Source organism: Macrobrachium nipponense, chromosome 3 (assembly GCF_015104395.2).
Source record: "Macrobrachium nipponense isolate FS-2020 chromosome 3, ASM1510439v2, whole genome shotgun sequence".
NCBI classification, from domain to species: Eukaryota; Metazoa; Arthropoda; class Malacostraca; order Decapoda; family Palaemonidae; genus Macrobrachium; species Macrobrachium nipponense.
The window spans coordinates 854,982-874,410 of NC_087202.1; positions in this window are offsets into that span (position 1 = coordinate 854,982).

Here is a 19,429-nt window from a genome sequence, read left to right on the forward strand (position 1 = left end):
ATAAAGCCCGACTGTACGCGCCGTAAAAATTAGAATATCTTGTTTATTCCTTTAGTACACGTAATATCCTGTATTTACGGACTCACCGTCTGTTGTTCGAACTTCCCTAATGAGAAGTCCGGATAAGCGAGCGTTTACAGATACCTCTATAGTTATAAAAAAACATTGATCGTGGTCTAGTGTAATTGTAAGATATCCATCTAGGGATACACAAAATATTATCTTACATCCTGCAAAATAAGGCGTGTTTATCAAAGGAAAATCCTATAAACCTTCAAAAAACATATCAAAATCAGTTTGAACAAAAAGAGACAATTAATCAAATAATAACTTATATAAAGGAACATACATTTGTCTCATAATCGTAACATTGTTCAAATGACCCAACAGAATTCTCCCACAACCGCAGTCGTACTTTGCACGCAAAATCTCGAGAAGCATGCACCCTCGAATGTCTTGGTGCGTGTAAAAGACTTTGCTGGGAAATGAAATTTTAATCCTTCCCGACACTCTGAAATATAACGATTTCCGCGAACAAAGCCCTAGACACGGTTGACTAGTAGCAACAAGTTGAATCTAGTGATCCACAAACGTATACATATCGTGGATACGGAAGTCATAAATATCGCATTTTTTATTGTTGCTAATTTTTAATCACGCCCAACCAGTCGTAGTGATTATCTCTGATAATCTATCTAAAGTAATATCCGTAAAGTCATTCAAGCAGAGGTGATTCAGCAGAAACTTTTTTTTTTATCTTTTATCTGAATACCAGGAAGTTTCTCCACATGGCGAGTGATCTCTGGAAAAAAACGGATGTAATTTAACACACACGGTCTAAGGACAAACATAAAGCTATTTACGTACCTTCGTATAGATTCTCGATGAAATTTCAAAATAGAGATAAATGACGAAGTTGAAAAATGTTAGTAATAGGTTCATTAGGAAATCAAATAAGCCCATATAATTTTTCCCTCAAATGTCATGCCATAAAAGATCGGACTTGGCGTATCTGCGTAGATTCTGTCGCTTAAACAAGGAAACGACTCCTGATAGTTTCCAGTGCTATGTACCGACGACATCTTATCTCTGTTAGGTTAGAATAAATTTTTCACCAGCTTTGGACTTACTTAAAGGCTTTTACCAGATACCATTACCTAAGTGATTGTACCTCATACACCGTTTTCAGCACACTCAGGGAACATTATCAATTTTTTACGTATGCCTCCGGCTTACGTTGCACCCCAATTACAATATAGTGTTTGGAGACTTTAGGGGATACCCTACATGCCTATATGGATGATCTTGTAATCTTTTCTAAATACCTTAGAAGTACATTCACATAAACTAGAGCTAGTGCTACAGAGACAAAGACAAATAATCTCAGAGTAAAAATATCTAAATGTGAGTTTTTAAAAACCGAACATGTTTATCTAGGTTTTATGTGTCTAGTCAAGGTCTTAAAGTAGTCCATGGTAAGGTGTCTGCTATTCATAACTTTCCGGTACCTATTAACGTAAAGGGAGATACAGCACTTTTGCGCTGTAGTGGGTATTACAATCGTATGTAAATATGTAACTCTTCAATCATGACAGCTCCTTTAACAGATCTTACGAAGAAGAGCGTAGATTTATTATGGTCTAAAAAGCATCAACAGGCGTTCGATATCTTAAAAGCGGAATAATGCAGCTCACCTAACTTAAAAATCCCTGATTTAAATAAGGAAATTTTTTTTTATTGCAACAGACGCCTCAGACCAAGGGTAAGAGGGTACTACTTCAGTAATATCTAAACAGTTTTCTTTCCTATAGCTTTTTATTCACGTAAAACTAAAGCCCTCTGAAAGTAAATATGCAGTAATAGGCAAGGAAGGGCTAGGTATCTTTAACTCACTAGTACATTTCAAGTTCATAATCTACGGCTTATCCTGTTAAAGTCCTCACTGAGCATAAGTCATTACCGAGTTTTTCAAAGGCTTTAATCACAGTCCAAAAGGAACTCGGTGACAAATGATCATTCAGGTCTTTGGAGCCAAGATAAGATATCTACCTGGGAAAGCAAATATCATAGCTGACAGCATTATTCCGCAAATCCCGCACCATACTGCAAAGAACCATTAATTAGACTAAAAGATATAGAAACATCCGTGCCTATTGTTAAAACCGTATCTAAACAAGAAAATTCCTTAACCCAAGAGATCGCGAGCATTGCATATCTGGGTCGGAGCGCAGAACTGTTACAAACTGAACAAAGCAAGAGTCAGCAGCAATAAGCAAAATAATAAACACTTCGAACGAAAACAGGGTCAGCAGCAGCTAAGCAAAAACAATAAACACTTCGAGCAGAAACCCTAAAGCAAAAGTATATTTAAAGTATGTGTATCAGAATAATGTAATCAAATGTAATATTATATGTAGGTCCGTGACGAGGAAAACCCGAAGAACACAGCAGATGACTAACGACCAGGTAGTAGTAATAATCTCTTTCATACCAATTGTCATAAACTGGTTGCATTCCGTCATCCAGGTTTCCCTACTATTGTCAGAAAGCCAAATCACTATTTTACTGGCCTACAATGCTTACAGATTTAAAAAGCACATAACTAATTGTAACATGTGTCATGAAAACAAGGGATACACTAAGACACCTGTCAGTTTAAGGGCCTATCCTGTGCCAAATCAATCCTTGAAAGAATATACGTAGAATTATTAACAGAATTACGAGTCTGACAGAGGGGAATACACACTTCTTAGTGTTAATAGTTCCTTGACACGTTATATAGAATTAATAGCACTAAAAACAAACACCGCAATTGAGTGCGTTAGGAATATTTATGAGTGCTAAATCAGTAAATATGGAATTCAACACATAATAATCTGTGACTCGGGTGGTGTAAATCAATAATAATCTCCTTAACACGTTGTGTGAATTCCTTTCCATTAAGAAAACCATATATATTTTATCACCCAGAGTCAATCGGTTTGGTAGAATAACGGATAATTAAATAGGAAGTGTCAATGTCTTACGAGTTACAACTCGTGATGTTGGATCCGAACTGGATTATAGCGGTTCTCGCGGTTTTTAAATACCTTTATCATTTATATCTTGTATCTATAGAATTGATGCCGCAAGTAGCCTTATACGGTACGCCGCTAGAACACTTTTCCACATATTCAGCCAACCATTAATTTATCAAATATATATAAAAAAAAAATATAAATAAATAAATATAAAAAAATAAAATAAATATGGATACAAGTGGAGTCAATATAATACACTCCGTAAGAAGTCGGAAGGTTACAAATTATAAATATCCAAATATATTTATGCGTAAAGATTTGAACTCTAACTTAACGCTTTAGTAATGACAAATAAGCTAAAAGTTCAAACACATATCAAAAACCTACTGACATATTGTCTGTCCCGGTGATTTATATTCGTAGTCAATGGAAAAAAAAAATATATATAATAATAATAAACTAAATAAATAAATAAATAGATAAAGAGATTTTTAAAGTCAGGAAGTCTAGAAGTGAAAATGTTATCTATGGAATAATCCTATATGAATCTTATACAGGGCTAATAATATATATAAATTTGTATGGAAACCTTTTTCATTTAGTTTCAATAAGGAATATTTAATTTAACATAATCATGCAGTTTTCCAACATGAAACTATTATATTGTTCAATTTTGGTACTGTTTTTTTTCAGACATTCTTCTCATGTGGGTCGAGTATTAAAAAACAAAAAAGTTTATCCTAAGTCGTATTTATTACAGCAAGTAACGTAACTCTTAGCTGGCTGAGAGCAATCTCCTGCCAAGTGACGACGTCATCATTGCCGTATCAGCATTTGTTCCTTTTAACCTCAATAATCTGCTTACACAGGCTTCATTTTGTGTGTCGTCTCTGCTTGCGAAGCAGATTGACTGGAGAGAGGAATGCTTAGCTCATGACTTCACATGATGACATACATAGCCATAATCTATTCTTTTCCGCATTGCAATGCAAACTTGGTTAAGGAATCGCAATCATTTTAAAATGAATAAATAAAATAAGCAAACAGAATTTCTATAACAACAAAATGAATTAATTTTATCTGAACCTCATAGACAATTTAGAGTCAATAATTTAGTTTATGACATTGGTAAACGGACATTTAGAATGATCAAGTTATGGATATGGAATATTTACTTGCAACATTAGTCTATCACAATTCAAGTAAAATCACATTTATGGGAAAATGTCACATTTTCTTGAAAAAACCCAAAGTTTATATAGAAATTAGTTACATAGTGGGTTCTTTCGTTGCATCTCTAGCCTATTAATAAAGTTTTTAAAAATTAACCTCAGAGGATGCGCGCGAGAAATTGAATATGAAACTTTTGTTAGGGCACTAGAATCATGATTAATATTCTCTTTGACTCTTATGTTGCCTGGCAATCTTACAAATAGCTCCGTTTTCCACTTCTTTGTCTAGTAACTTACTACCAGTAATATAGAATTTTCTTTGGAATTCGTATTGATATCTGTTTATATAATTATGGATATTTTTTACAAGTCATCATAGACCTGGATAGTTTCACTCATTGTTAATGCATGGATAAAAAAGTTTGTACAGCTCTTTTGAATTCCAAAATATCAGCGAATTCATGTGGGTTAGTCTGGTCTAAATGGCTCTCTCCCCTCCCCTGTATTTGGATGTCGTCTGAATTTACTTTGCCCTTGTGACAAGTATAATTTCCACTTGCAGGCTGATTAATGGAACCTGGTTACAGTATCCTGCAGTACGAGAGTTTCCATCGCAACTTCAAAAATCGTTCGTCGCTGCGGATGACTACAGTCAAGTAACAACCGCCTACAATGTGAAAGGAATTTCATGGACTTCTCGACCGACACCGTATCTCGTCGTTAATCTCGTTTTGATGCGGAACGCTCCAGCGACTGTCGGAAATCGACTACGAAAGGGACATACTTTCCGACAAATTACGACAAGAAGGATATTCAACTCTACTTTGCTGGCGAAGGACTCGTGCTGGGGATGTTTTTTTATTCATCGCGAACGTAATCGTGTAGCTTAGGATGCAGAGAATAAGTATGAGCGCAAAATAGAACGTTGGACCCGCCCAGGCAAATTTTCCCCTTGTTTTAACCCTGTGAAATAGGCCGTTTCATTGGGCTATAGGTGGTTGTCTGGAACTGTGTAATGGACGAAAAGTGGTTCGAAGCTAGATAAATGTGAAGTAGTATAACGTCGGTCATGTATCCTATATATATAAAAAAAAAATGATCATAAATAACAGAATCGAAATATATTTTTTTGCGTGTACGCACTAGGAATCTATATATAAATGATCATAAATAACGGAATCGAAATATATCTTTGCGTGTATCGCTAGGAATCTATTTAAAGTGCACATATATTAATCATAATTATATGAATCCATATACATATTGTATAAAACAAATCAGGTAGCCTATAATCAATCTGTTACCTTTTATCATACCAATATCTGCAGTTATATGAGTTAGTATATTGATTAATGAATCAGATATATAACAGTTAGCATAAAACATTAATAATTTTTATCAATTCATATATGAAATTTTTTTTATCAGTTTAAAATATGATTTTTATCATGTTAATCTTCATTCTATGCAATTGTCAGAGTACATTAGTATTTTCTGTAGCATATGTATCTTAATGAGATGAAGTGAAAAACTGTATCATTAATATCACGTGATCACTATTATTTACCAATATCATTGTTTTATATTTATTACTTGAATCAATTCATGTACACCATGAATTTTTATTTACTTATATATATATATATATTCACATAGTCTGTATCACACTCCTATAAGTCAATGCAAGTCAAGTTTGAGTAATATTCAGTAGTTGGTTTTGGTAGCTGACCGAGCTGATGTAAGTGTTTACATAATAAAAATATAGAATGTTAGTCCCATATATATAAAAGATTGCTTGCAGGAATGTGATCAGACTAGAGACGCTAAAGATGACGTATACAATAAGTATGTAGGCTAAGATAACATGCCGTCACCTGTAGTCATTCAATTGTTTATAAACATTAGTCCAAGCTCCCTGCTTGAGACAACTACCCCGACCTATAATTCAAACGGCCTACGTGATCTGTAGCGTGTCCTCATTTTGATTGTGTGTTCGTATGAAACAATGTCATTTGTATGTATGTTCATATGTTCGAACTACTGTCTGTTCCTTCATAACTTTGTAACAGAGATGGTAGACAGCAGAACAGAGTTAGCTATCGTCATTAGAAGACCTGTACCTCTTTACCTAAGCTTTATCATGTAGAGGAATAGGATTAGCCATCATCATTGGCAGAAGCGATCAAGCTATCGTTATTAGAAGACTTGTACAATCATATCTGATCTTCACCATGTAAAACTTCAGAAGAATATATATCTTTTTATACTTCGTGTTTTCTACAAGAACCTCCTCACCGAACCATGAGTTTAACACATCGTCGTAATAACCAACAAGATAATACCGCTTCGTAAGTGATCTACAAACCCCAGACACTCCATTGAAGATGGAAGTGCAATACCAACCGACTTAGCTTAAGATTATCGCAAGTCTAACATTACCTCATAGGGCGCCTTATCATACAAGGCACAAGCCCTAATACATGTGTCGTAAGTGTTTAAATTTCTGTCGGATTCGGAAAAATACAGCTATATAATATATCTGCCAGGTAAGTATGAACAAACTTAATTGTATCATTACAATATCATTTTTTCCTAACTATACAAACCTGAGGTCCTTTACATATAGTCCCTCCTCATGCCACCCCTCACTCTGCGTATTTTGCATGTGCCAAAAGCAAAAGTGATTTGTTTACCTCCCAGTCGCGTGGCGCGCGACTGTCGGACAAGCAGTTAACTACCGTTCTCCCCTTGTTCGAAACTTACGACCGTTCCAGCTGCCGCTAGCTACTTCCTATTGTTAAAGGACCTCAGGTTTGTATAGTTAGGAAAAAATGCAATTTTCGACAAATTGTCATTTTGAATGCGAAATACAAGTGGAAATAGCAGACGTATGAACCTGGAGAATGTGGCCATTTCACTGGCGAAATCCAGCTGCTACTACTACTATGCCAAATGCTACCACACATGTGGCATGATATAGGGGACCTTTTGGTTCAGACACTGACTCCTAAATGAGGGAAATGGTGGTTTTTTTTTTTAGGGGGGACATGTATTTAGTCAATCACTTTGCAATATTAACCCTACATTTTATAATTGTGTGGTATTATTTCAGTCCTTTATTTCTATTCTGTCTCCCATAGTTTTTGCTTAATGTGCATTGAAATGTTCGCACTTCAAAATTTTACACTATATATTGCAATACGATCCCGGAACACCTGAATTGGCCCTGGTCACTGACCAGCCCGAACTACATCCTCACAAACTTACCCTTCAATTGGGTAATTACTAACTGACATTGTTACCAACACTCTCGGTAACTGTTTACCTAGTTACCTGAGAACCGTTGGCAAAGCTGCCGTACATACCGGCCGCATCGGCCTACCCTTCATTGCTTTCTGTTTGCTCTACGGTATAGACATATCCCATCGCTAGCAAGCTGTTTTGGTCATCATTAGCCTAACCCTCACAGCTTTGCAGTGGATCATTTTGGTGACAATTTTGGACTTATTTCCAACACCCCTTTGAATTGACTGGGATTTGACAATGGAAAAAACAAAAAGGAAACTCAGCCGGTCAATTCCTCCAAGCCTCCTACGACCGCGCCTTCGGAATAACCTACGACTGGAGATGCCGGAGCTCCCCATTCGTGCAGCACATGCAAGAGAAAGGATGAGTACCCTCAAAAATGAGATATTCTCTTTGTATAGGCTGCAGAAAGGTACAATGTAATCTTAGACAGAGGTGCGACGAATGTAGGGAACCAATCAGTTGGAGGATTATCTCAATCACAGAAAGTCCCTAGCTTCTAAATTCAAGTGTAAGGTAGAAACGAGAGAGATTGGAAAGGAGGATTTATAGTCCAAGTTATTTAGGAAGCTGGAAGATAGACTTTTAGCAAGTATGACGAGTTTGCTTGTAAACTGAGTAAATTGAGTGAGAATAACCCTTCAGATGTACTGTTTCCGGCCTCTAGGCCTCGTCTCAGGAGGTTTCTAAACCCGCAGTGGTGGAGGAATCTGATTCAGCGTCAGTGGTAGATTTGCGGGAGGAAGTACCTTCTTCTTCGAAGGTTCCCTTTCCACCTGTGTTGAAACAGGGTAGTTCATTTGGTAGTGGTTTTCCTGAGGATCAGTCCCTTAATTTGGCAGAGTACAATGCTAATTTCTTAGGTCTATCCCAAGGGTATAGATTACTGGTGAGACAGTGTTTTTATCTTGGGTTTCCCAATATGTATAAGGGAACAAGTTCTAAGGAATTTCCCTGAATTTTCTAATGACACTTTTCTTGATTATCAGTTCTAATGACACTTTTCTTGATTATCAGGACGCTACTGATTCTATCTATTTCCTCTCCCTTAAAAAGATGACTTCTTCTTTTTCCTCATTCTTCCTGTGCTCTGTCCATTCCTATTCTAACCTTACATTCCAAATATCCCTCTAAGTTCAGTTCAGATGGTATCCACGATTCCACGTCCATTGGGGGCAGAAAGTATGCAGCTTGAGGCAGTTTCGACAGTTTCTGGAGATCGTAATTTGCCGTTTGGCACATCTGCAAGTATGATTACATCCAGTCTATCTTCCACCTATTCAACGTTGGCGTTGGCGCCCCATTGGTGGCAACGAGTGTGGCTTCTTCACATTTTCATTCTCCTTTGACTTCTCTCTCAACCTTTCCTGGAGTTTCAGCTATTCATTCGGCTAAAGCGAGTTGGGCTGGTTTCGGTGTGATTTCGGGTCTTACGGCGGTAGGTACTCCCTCTTCATTTAAGGATGTTTTGTCGTCTTCTGGTATTTGTCCGAGTGAGACACGGTGTCTACCGAGAACAGGTGTTCCAGGTATTGCGCAGGTACGAATCATAGGCAACAGGTGTTGTTGGAAGCATTTATTGCATCAGTCTTGGTATGAGAGAGAGGTTCAGCTCAGCCGAGTGTCTCGCAGCGGACTGGTTGCGCAGTCCGAGTCTCGGAGGTTGAGGGGTCGCGCACCTAGGGCGTTTGCAGCTCTGGGGTGGCATTCGCAGGTATATTAGGTTTAGGTGCTGCACACCTCGTAGGGGAAAGTGCATTGTTGATAGGTGTTTTGTCTTCACAGTTTGGCAATGATGGTTTTTCGCAACCTTTGGAGGTTGACTCTGGTGTAGGTATAGATATGGTTAAGTAAAGTACTCAAGGTATTCGGAGGTATCGGGTTCCCCTTCCTTGGGGTTAAGTTCTCCTGGTGGTCGCCCTGTCTCTTTTCATGCTTCGACCCTTACGGCCTGGACATCTGGATATTGAAGGTGGGGTAGAGGAAGAAGAACAAGTTCAGGATTTTCCCTTTCCGCATGGCCACTTCAAATGAATACAGCGGATGATAGAATTCATTCACTCCTTATATCCGCAGTCTAAAGCTCCTGAGGGTCCGGTACAGCCTAATCAGGCAATGTTTGAAACACTGTACTCTAGAAAACTGACAGTTCCTCATACTTCTACTAATTAGTTTGGCTCAGTCATGCGAGCAGGCACTTTGAGGGAGGTGGACACCAGGTTGGCGGCGCTCATTGGTTCAGGTAGGCAGGATTCAACCTTTGCTTCCTATTCGGAAGGGTTTGTACAGTGTGGCAGGTACCCTTCGTCCAGTAACAGAGTGCCTCTGTACGAATCGGTGAGCACTTCTGTCTAGAGTTCCTTCTTTATCTGGGCTAGTAGGGGTTTCCTTGCAGGAGTCTAATTTCTTAGAAGATTCGTTCTGCCATCAGTCAGAAGCATTATCACATTCTATGTGGATGTTATCTGGCCTTATGGGCTTCTTGAAATGGGAAGGGTATGTGCCCTTGAATCTGGTGTTATTTGACAAGTTTCAATGGGGTTGGCGTATCAGGCGAATGTCTCGGTGGCGTGTACTACATTCTTCAGGAAGAAGAGGAGAGCTTATACTCAAACTATCTTCCCCCTCATTTTCCAGAGGTCAATAAGAGGGCTCTGTCGCGGGCTCCCGTAGCTCTCAGCAATACATTGTTCAAGGAGGAGGACGTGTCGGCAATGGTAAGCTTCGTTTTCTTGACATAAGCCATAGGATTGTGGCAAGCGATGATTAGGATCTCGACTTAAGGCACTAGATCCCCTAGAGGTTCCAGGATGCCTTTCCCAGGGAAGCATTCCAGTTCCAGGTCCCTGGTTAGGTTGCCAAAGAAGATTGCTTCAGCGACTTCTGCTTATACTAAACCTACTGGCGAAAAGGGTTTTCGCAAGTATGAGACATTTCCCTCGTCTGTACAAATATGAGGTTGTCTCGCCCACTTCACAGACATCTGGGAGAAGTGGGAGAGCAGAGAGATTGGTGGTGGAGGTCTTGAGGATTGGGTACAGGGCCCTTTTCCTTACCTCTCCTCTGTCCGACTCAGCTGTATACCTTCCCCAGTTGTTCCCCGTCATCCATCAGAGGGATAGCTTTGGCCAAGGAGGTTTGTTCCTTGTTTGGAGAAGGGAGCAATAGAACCTGCCCCTAGGTCTCCAGTTTATTACAGTTGGATGATTGTTGCAGCTAAAGCGGGAGGATCTGGAGACCCATCATAGACCTCTCGGCTCAACTTCGTTGTTCCGATAAAGTATCATATGGAAACTTCCAAGTCGGTGCTGAGGTCAGCCCGGAGAGAAGACTGGATGGTTTACGGTGGACCTCAAGGACTCTCATCTCTAGATTCCAATACATCAGGAATCTCGGAAGTCCCTTCGGCTCTCAGGTCCATCAGGAACACTCCAGTTCAAAGTCCTCTGCTTCAGTCTAACCACAGCACCCTAAGTATTTTTGAAGGTGATGTCTCCTGTTTTGGGAATCATGCATCATCGAGGCTTCCGCATGAAGATACCTCGACAACTGGTTAATTCAAGCTTCATCAGAATAGGAAGCTTTTCAGGCGAGGGATTTTCTGCTAGATTTATGCCAGAAACTAGGTATTCAGGTTAACACACAAATAGAGTTCTCTAACCCCATCTCAGGCTATGTACTATTTGAGATGAACATTCAGACTCGTCCTTTGAATGTTAATTTGCCCGACGCAGGAACAAGTGCAGATAGTTTTGTGTCAGCTGGAAGCTTTTATGTTGGCCAGAGCTCAGCCAGTGAGCGCGTGGAAGTGCCAGTTAGGGAAAATGTCTTCCCTCTCTCTTCTGATTCCAGGGTCTCTTCTCCAGATGCGCTCTATGCAGGGATGTATCAGGGATCGCTTGGACTTTCAGGATGAGAGCGCAGTATTAATCTGGGACAATTCTTGCCTGGAGGATCTTCTGTGGTGGTCGGAATAATGTCATCTGAACATCGGCATGAGCTTAGCCCTCCCGATTCCAGACGTTCATCTGTACACAGATGCCTCAGGTCAAGGTTAGGGGGCAACCTTAGAGGAAACTCAGGCCAATGGCCTTTGGAGGGATCTGGATTGGGAGGAATTGATCAACTTCCGAGAATTAAGAGCAGTAGAGGAAGCATTAAAGTATTTTTATACATTCAACTTCCTGCCAGATATATACTTAGCTATAGACTCCGTCGTCTCCGACAGAATTTCAAATTTCGCGGCACACGCTACCGGTAGTTCAGGTGATCTACCGCCCTGCCCTGGGTGGCAGGACTAGGAACCAACATTCCCGTTTTCTAATCAGAATTCTTCTGTCGCCCGACCATCAACATTGTTGTTGGTTCCTCTCGATTGGTTTTTTTCTTTTTTCACCGGCAATTGATCTTCTTGACCGACTTTTGGTGACGTATCTGGATTGTTGGATTGGCATACGCTTTTGTGGACTGTTTTGTGGACTTGATTTTGGATTTTTCTTTAAAAATGTCTGACACTGGAATGGTTGTGAGACGTTTGTGTGAATGTAGGCTGTAAGGTGAGGTTGCCGAAAGCTTCGGTAGACCCTCACACTGTATGCAAGGGTTGGCAGGGAGTATGAATGTTCTTTCACTAATACTTGCAAGGAATGTGAGAATTTGAGTGAGAATGAATGGAAGAATCTAACTAATTATTTGAAAAAGTTAGAGAGAGAGAGAGTGAGGAAGGCTTCTTATAGAAGTTTAAGTAGTTCGAGATCTAATGAACTAATTCCTAGCTTGGGATCTTCCCCAAGGGTAAGTATTGCTACTTCTCCTTCATTGCAGCCCCTTCTCCTATTGCAGAACCTGTAGCATTCAGCGAAAGAACTTGCGGATCTAAAGCAGCCTTCAAGTTGATGGAAAACAAAATGGCTGCCCTGCAAGGTGAAGGCTAGTGATTTTTCAGTGGACAGTGATATGATGTCCCCAGTGTAGTGGAGGGGGCATCTGGTCGGCTCCGCAAACGCTCCTAGGTCTAGACCTCTTCCAAGCTCACATGCCCAGAGGAGAAAGGGAATGTCGAAAACCGAAAGGAGGTTGTGGAGAATCCCCACTGATCAGGTTGTCCCTTCGGCGGTTTCTGTGACACCCCCAGACTGCCAAGGATCGCTATTGCAAAAGCGTCCTGCGTGAGTGTTTTTCTTTCGTCGGGATCTTCATCTCCGAGACGTGATTGGAGGGATTCAGATCGCTCTCGACCACTCAAGAGGAGTTGGAAGGCTCCGACGATTGACTCGAGCCCGGAAAACTTCCCTGAGGAGTCTCCTTCGGGAGTTAAGAAGGCAAGAAGAGCCATTCTGTCAACCAGAGTTAGAAGGAGTCAGGATGGTGGAGGCTATGGACTCCTCCCCTCCTCCTTCCCCTCCTCCCGAAGAGGATAAAGAGGAGGTTACGAAGAGGTTCATGATGGCTATGCAAGAGCAGATTTCGTCTTTTGTAGGAGTCCTTTCAAAGGAGCCTCCTAGAAGGAAAGATTCTTCCCTTCCTATCAAAAGATCCTCCGACGTATGGAGGTATCTGCCGCCAGGATCGATGCTCCTACTCGAGGTGAGGCTTCCTGTACGAACGTGGATGAACCGATCAGCGTCTGGCACCGGCCAGGAGTGAGGAGTCCACCCATGGATGGCAGGAGCCAAGAGCCAAGAGTGATGGAGTCACCCAGGAGGCAGGAGCCAAGAGCCAGGAGTGTGGAGTCATCCAGGCAAGAGGCAGGAGCCAGGAGGCAGGAGCCAGGAGGCAAGAGGCAGGAGGCAAGAGGCAGGAGATCAAGAGGCAAGGAGAATCAGGAGGCAGGAGTCAGGAGCAGGAGCCAGATGCCAGGAGTCCGGAGTCAGGCAGTGAGTCCGGAGTCAGGAGGCCAGGAGGTCAGGAGCCGGTAGGCAGGATCAGGAGGCAAGAGTCAAGAGCCAGGAGGCAGGAGTCGGAGACTCATTCCTGGAATTTATGACTCTTCTCCAAATAGAAGCTCCTCTCCTTCAGATCGTAGGAGGTCTTGGAAGGACTCTCCCTCCAAACGAGAGCTTTCTCCTTCGTCTGATCGAGGTTTGGACGATTTGTCTGATGACGAACCTCCTGCAAATGAGGGACTCTCGAATTATAAGGTCTTAGCCTCATTGTTACTACAAGAGTTTGGAGACTCTCTTAGTCCGGCGGCTCCTCCTTCTCCTCGTTCTCTCTTTTCGAGCTCGGCTACGGCAAAATCTTCAGCCTTTCTGAAAATGAAGCCTGCAATTTCTATGAAGAAGGCCCTCTCCTTCTTTAGATTCTTGGATGGACAAGAAGAAAGAGTTGGGAAAGACTGTATTCTGCACGCCTCCTTCCAAACTCCATGGAAAGAGAGGTATTTGGTATGGGACAGGAGAGACTATGGGTCTTTCTCTTCCTGCCTCGGCAGATGCGGACTTTTCCAATTTAGTGGAGGCCTCTAGACGTCCACTCTTTAGGATCGGTCAGATCGACGTGGAGCATTTCGGAGTTGAACCACTTTCTAAAGGGACTTTTTGTCACTTTAGAGGTGTTCAATTTTCTGGATTGGTCACTCGGAGTTCTGGCCAACAAATCTAAAGATCCGGAGTTTTCTTAAAAACCCAGAGATTCTCCATAGCGTCCTGTCTTGCATGGATAAGGCAGTACAGGACGGTTCGGAGAAGTGGCTTCCCTTTTTGGTGCTGGTCTTCTGAAAAAGAGATCAGTATATGGATCCATATTAATAAACAAAGGGGTTTTTATACCATTCAACTTCCCTGCCAGGTATATACTTAGCTATAGACTCCGTCGTCTCCGACAGAATTTCAAACTTTCGCAGGCACACGCTACCGGTAGGTCAGGTGATCTACCGCCCTGCCCTGGGTGGCAGGACTAGGAACCATTCCCGTTTTCTAATCAGAATTCTTCTGTTGCCCGGGCCATCAACATTGTTGTTGGTTCCTCTCGATTGGTTTTTCTTTTTTCACCGGCAATTGATCTTCTTGACCGACTTTTGGTGACGTATCTGGATTGTTGGATTGGCATATCGCTTTTTGTGGACTGTTTTGTGGACTTGATTTTGGAATTTTCTTTAAAAATGTCTGACTCTGGAATGGTTGTGAGACGTTTGTGTGAATGTAGGCTGTAAGGTGAGGTTGCCGAAAGCCTCGGTAGACCCTCACACGGTATGGCAAGGGTTGCAGGGAGTATGAATGTTCTTTTACTAATACTTGTAAGGAATGTGAGAATTTGAGTGAGAACGAATGGAAGAATCTAACTAATTATTTAAAAAAGTTAGAGAGAGAAAGAGTGAGGAAGGCTTCTTATAGAAGTTTTAAGTAGTTCGAGATCTGAACTAATTCCTAGCTTGGGATCTTCCCCAAGGGTAAGTATTGCTACTTCTCCTTCCATTGCAGCCCCTTCTCCTATTGCAGAACCTGTAGATTCAGCGAAAGAACTTGCGGATCTAAAGCAGCCTTCAAGTTGATGGAAAACAAAATGGCTGCCCTGCAAGGTAAGGCTAGTGTGTTATTCAGTGACAGTGATATGAGTGTCCCCAGTGTAGTGGAGGGGGCATCTGGTCGGCTCAGCAACGCTCCTAGGTCTAGACCTCTTCCAAGCTCACATGCCCAGAGGAGAAGGAATGTCGAAAACCGAAAGGAGGTTGTGGAGAATCCCCACCGATCAGGTGTCCCTTCGGCGGTTTCTGTGACACCCCAGACTGCCAAGGATCGCTATTGTAAAGCGTCCCTGCGTGAGTGTTTTTCGTCGTCGGGATCTTCATCTCCGAGACGTGATTGGAGGGATTCAGATCGATCTCGGGCCACTCAAGAGGAGTTGGAAGGCTCCGACTATTGATTCGAGCCCAGAAAACTTCCCTGAGGAGTCTCCCTCGGGAGTGAAGAAGGCAAGAAGAGCCATTCTTTCAACCAGAGTGAGAAGGAGGCAGGAGGTGGAGGCGATGGACTCCTCCCCTCCTCCGTCCCCTCCTCCCGAAGAGGATAAAGAGGAGGTTTACGAAGAGATTCATGATGGCGATGCAAGAGGCAGATTTCGTCTTTTGTAGAGTCCTGTCAAAGGAGCCTCCTAGAAGGAAAGACTCTTCCCTTCCGATCAAAAGATCCTCCAGACGTATGGAGGTATCTGCCGCCAGGATCGTACTCCTACTCGAGGTGAGGTTTCCGCCGGTACGAACCTGGATGAACCTATCAGACATCTGGCACCGGCCAGGAGTGAGGAGTCACCCAGGAGGCAGGAGCCAAGAGCCAGGAGTGAGGAGTCAACCAGGAGGCAGGAGCCAGAGCCAGGAGTGTGGAGTCATTCAGAGGCAAGGAGCAGGAGGCCAGGAGCAAGGAGCCAGGGAGTCAGGAGGCAAGAGGCAGGAGCCAGGAGCCAAGAGGCAGGAGTCAGGAGGCAGGAGCCAGGAGTCCGGAGTCAGGAGTCAGGAGTCAGGAGGCAGGAGGTCCGGAGTCCGGAGTCAGGAGGCAGGAGTCCCGGAGTCCGGAGTCAGGAGGCAAGAGTCAAGAGCCAGGAGGCAGGAGTCGGAGACTCGTTCCTGGAAGGTTTATGACTCTTCTCCAAATAGGAGCTCCTCTCCTTCAGAGCGTAGGAGGTCTTGGAAGGACTCTTCCTCCAAACGTGAACTTTCTCCTTCGTCTGATCGAGGTTTAGACGAGTTGTCTGATGACGAACCTCCAGCTAATGAGGGACTCTCGAGTTATAAGGTCTTAGCCTCATTATTGCTTCAAGAGTTTGGAGATTCTCTTAGTCCGGCGGCTCCTCCTTCTCCTCGGTCTCTCTTTTCGAGCTCGGCTACGGCAAAATCTTCGGCCTTTTTGAAAATGAAGCCTGCAATATCGATGAAGAAGGCTCTCCATTCTTTAGATTCTTGGATGGACAAGAACGAAAGAGTAGGAAAGACGGTATTCTGCATGCCTCCTTCCAAACTACATGGAAAGAGAGGTATTTGGTATGGGACAGGAGAGACTATGGGTCTTTCTCTGCCTGCCTCTGCAGATGCGGACTTTTCCAGTTTAGTGGAGGCCTCTAGACGTCACTCCTTAGGATCGGTCAGAGCGACGTGGAGCACTTCAGAGTTGAACCACTTTCTAAAGGGACTTTTTTGTCACTTTAGAGGTGTTCAACTTTCTGGATTGGTCACTCGGAGTTCTGGCCAACAATCTAAAGATCCGGAGTTTTCTAAAAACCCATGATTCTCCATAGCGTCCTGTCTTGCATGGACAAGGCATACAGGACGTTCGGGAGAAGTGGCTTCCCTTTTTGGTGCTGGTCCTCCTGAAAAAGAGATCAGTATATGGATCCCTATTATCAAAGGGGTTTCCTCCGAGCCAGAGGACTGCTTTATTGTTCGCCCCTCTATCGGATCATCTGTTTCCTTCTCAATTAGTGAAGGATATATCTCGCTCTAACTGAGAAGGCGACACATACCTTCTAACACAAACGTCCAGAAAGGCCCGCCCTGTAGTGTCGGCGATTAAGAAGGACTCTCGTCCTCCTCAGCAGCCCTTTCGTGGAGGTACAGCGGCTCGTCCCCCCTGCCAGAAAAGAAGAGCTCTGATAAGAGAGGAAGGTCTTCCTTTAGGCCCTTCAAGAAAACCAAATGACTTGTTGCTCCTTCAAGCACCAGTGGGCGCCAGACTCCTGAAACTTGCAGGAGTATGGGCAAAAAGGGGAGCCGACCCTTGGTCAGTGTCGGTCCTAAAGAAGGGATGTAATCCCCTTCGAGACAGCCCTCCCCTAACATCTACGCCTCGGGAACTGTCAGGCGAGGTACAGAGACCCCTGTAATGAGAAAGACTCTCTTCAAATGGTGGAACAAATGTGGGAAAAGGAGGCCATCGAACTTGTGCAGGATCCACACTCCCCGGGATTTTACAATCGCCTTTTTCTAGTACCAAAGGCATCGGGGGGGGGTGGTAGACCAGTTCTGGACGTAAGCGCTCTGAATCGCTTTGTCCAGAAAAAGAAGTTTCGCATGGAAACGTCCGCCTCAGTAATGTCGGCTCTTCGTCCAGGAGATTGGATGGTCTCTCTGGACTTGCAAGACGCATATTTCCCACGTTCCCATTCACCATTTGTCAAAGAAATATCTTCGTTTTGTAATAGGAGACAAGATTTTTCATTCAGGGCTCTGTGCTTCGGTCTGTCTACAGCTCAAGTATTCACCAACCTGATGGCGAATGTGGGCAAGATGGCTTCACCTAGAGGAATAAACATCTCCCTCTACTTGGACGACTGGCTGATCAGGGCCAAGTCGAAGATTCAGTGCTTGGAGGACTTATCAGTAACAAGGAACATGATAGAATCGCTGGGATTACTCGTGAACCTCGAGAAGTCCCAGCTGATCCCAGCCAGAAGCTTGATCTATCTGGGGATTCAGATGGATTCTCGGGTTTTCGCGTATCCTTCGCGAGAAAGAATCGCTCGAGGTTTGTCGAAAAGAATCTTCGAGCTTCTTAGAAAGAAAGAACAGCTTCAGCGAGGGATTATCCTGAGCCTCTTGAGGGACCCTGTCCTCAATTAAGGAAAAGTTCTTCTCTCTAGGGAGACTTCACCTTCCGCCCTCTTTCAGTTTTTCCTGAAAGGGGTGTGGAGTTGGAAGACGGGTTCAACTCTCGGACGTCTTCCCGCTTCCACAAGTAAAAGAATCATTTGAAGTGGTGGATCCTTCCGCTTCAAAAGAACGAAGGCGTATCGCTTGCTCTGCAGAACCCAGACCAAGTGTTATATGGCCGACGCTTCGGAGTCGGGATGGGGAGCGACGTAGGGAGCAAGGGAGGTGTCAGGCACCTGGACAAAGGAACAGGTGTCCTGGCACATCAATTGCAAGGAACTAGTGGCCATACACCTAGCCTTAAAGTTCTTCGAAGAGATAGTCAGAGGCGAGGTGATACAGATAAACTCGGACAACACCACGGCTCTGGCTTACATACGCAAGCAAGGAGGCACGCACTCTTTTCTCTCTCTCAGTTAACAGACACCTGTTAACCTGGACAGAAGAAAAAGGCATAAACTCTCCTCACAAGATTTGTTCAAGGCATCAAGAATGTGAGAGCGGACAGACTGAGCAGGAGAAATCAGTTCCTTCCCACAGAATGGACTCTACACGAAGAAGTGTGTCGAAGTCTTTGGTCCCTGTGGGGGAGACCTCACATAGACCTGTTTTTTGCGACGTTCCTCTCCAAAAGAATAGAGATCTTTTTGCTCTCTAGTGGAAGATCCGAGAGCCTTCGCAATAGACGCGTTTCTCCTGGGATTGGTCGGGTGTGGACGCATACGCCTTTCCCCCCCCCCCGTTCAAGATCCTGGGGGAAGTGCTCAGGAAGTTCGTAGCTTCGAAGAACACGAAGTTGACGGCTAATATGCCCCATTTTGGCCAGCCCAGGAATGGTTCACAGAGGTACTGGAGTGGATAGTGGACTTTCCCCAGATCTCTTCCAAACAGACCAGATCTACTCAGACAACCCCACTTCGAGAGGTTTCATCACAACCTCCCAGGTCTCGCTCTGACTGCCTTTCGACTATCGAAAGACTTGTCAAGAGCGAGGGGCTTTTCCCTCGCAAGGCTGCGGGCTCTAATCGCTAGAGCCCGCAGAGCTTCGACGAGAAAGAGTATACCAATCAAGTGGAAGTCTTTAGGATGGGGTGTAAGAGTCAGAAGCTGTCCTCCTCCAGTACCTCTATAGTGAATATTGCCGATTTCCTCCTCTTTCTGAGAGAGGAATCACACCTTTCTGTCTCAACAATAAAAGGATACAAAAGAAAGCATGCTGTCTTCAGTATTTAGGAATCGAGGGTTGGATATTGCAAGCAACAAGGATCTACACGATCTAATTAGATCCTTTGAAACTTCAAAGGCAGCTACTCTAGAACACCTAGTTGGAATCTAGACGTGGGTACTGAAAT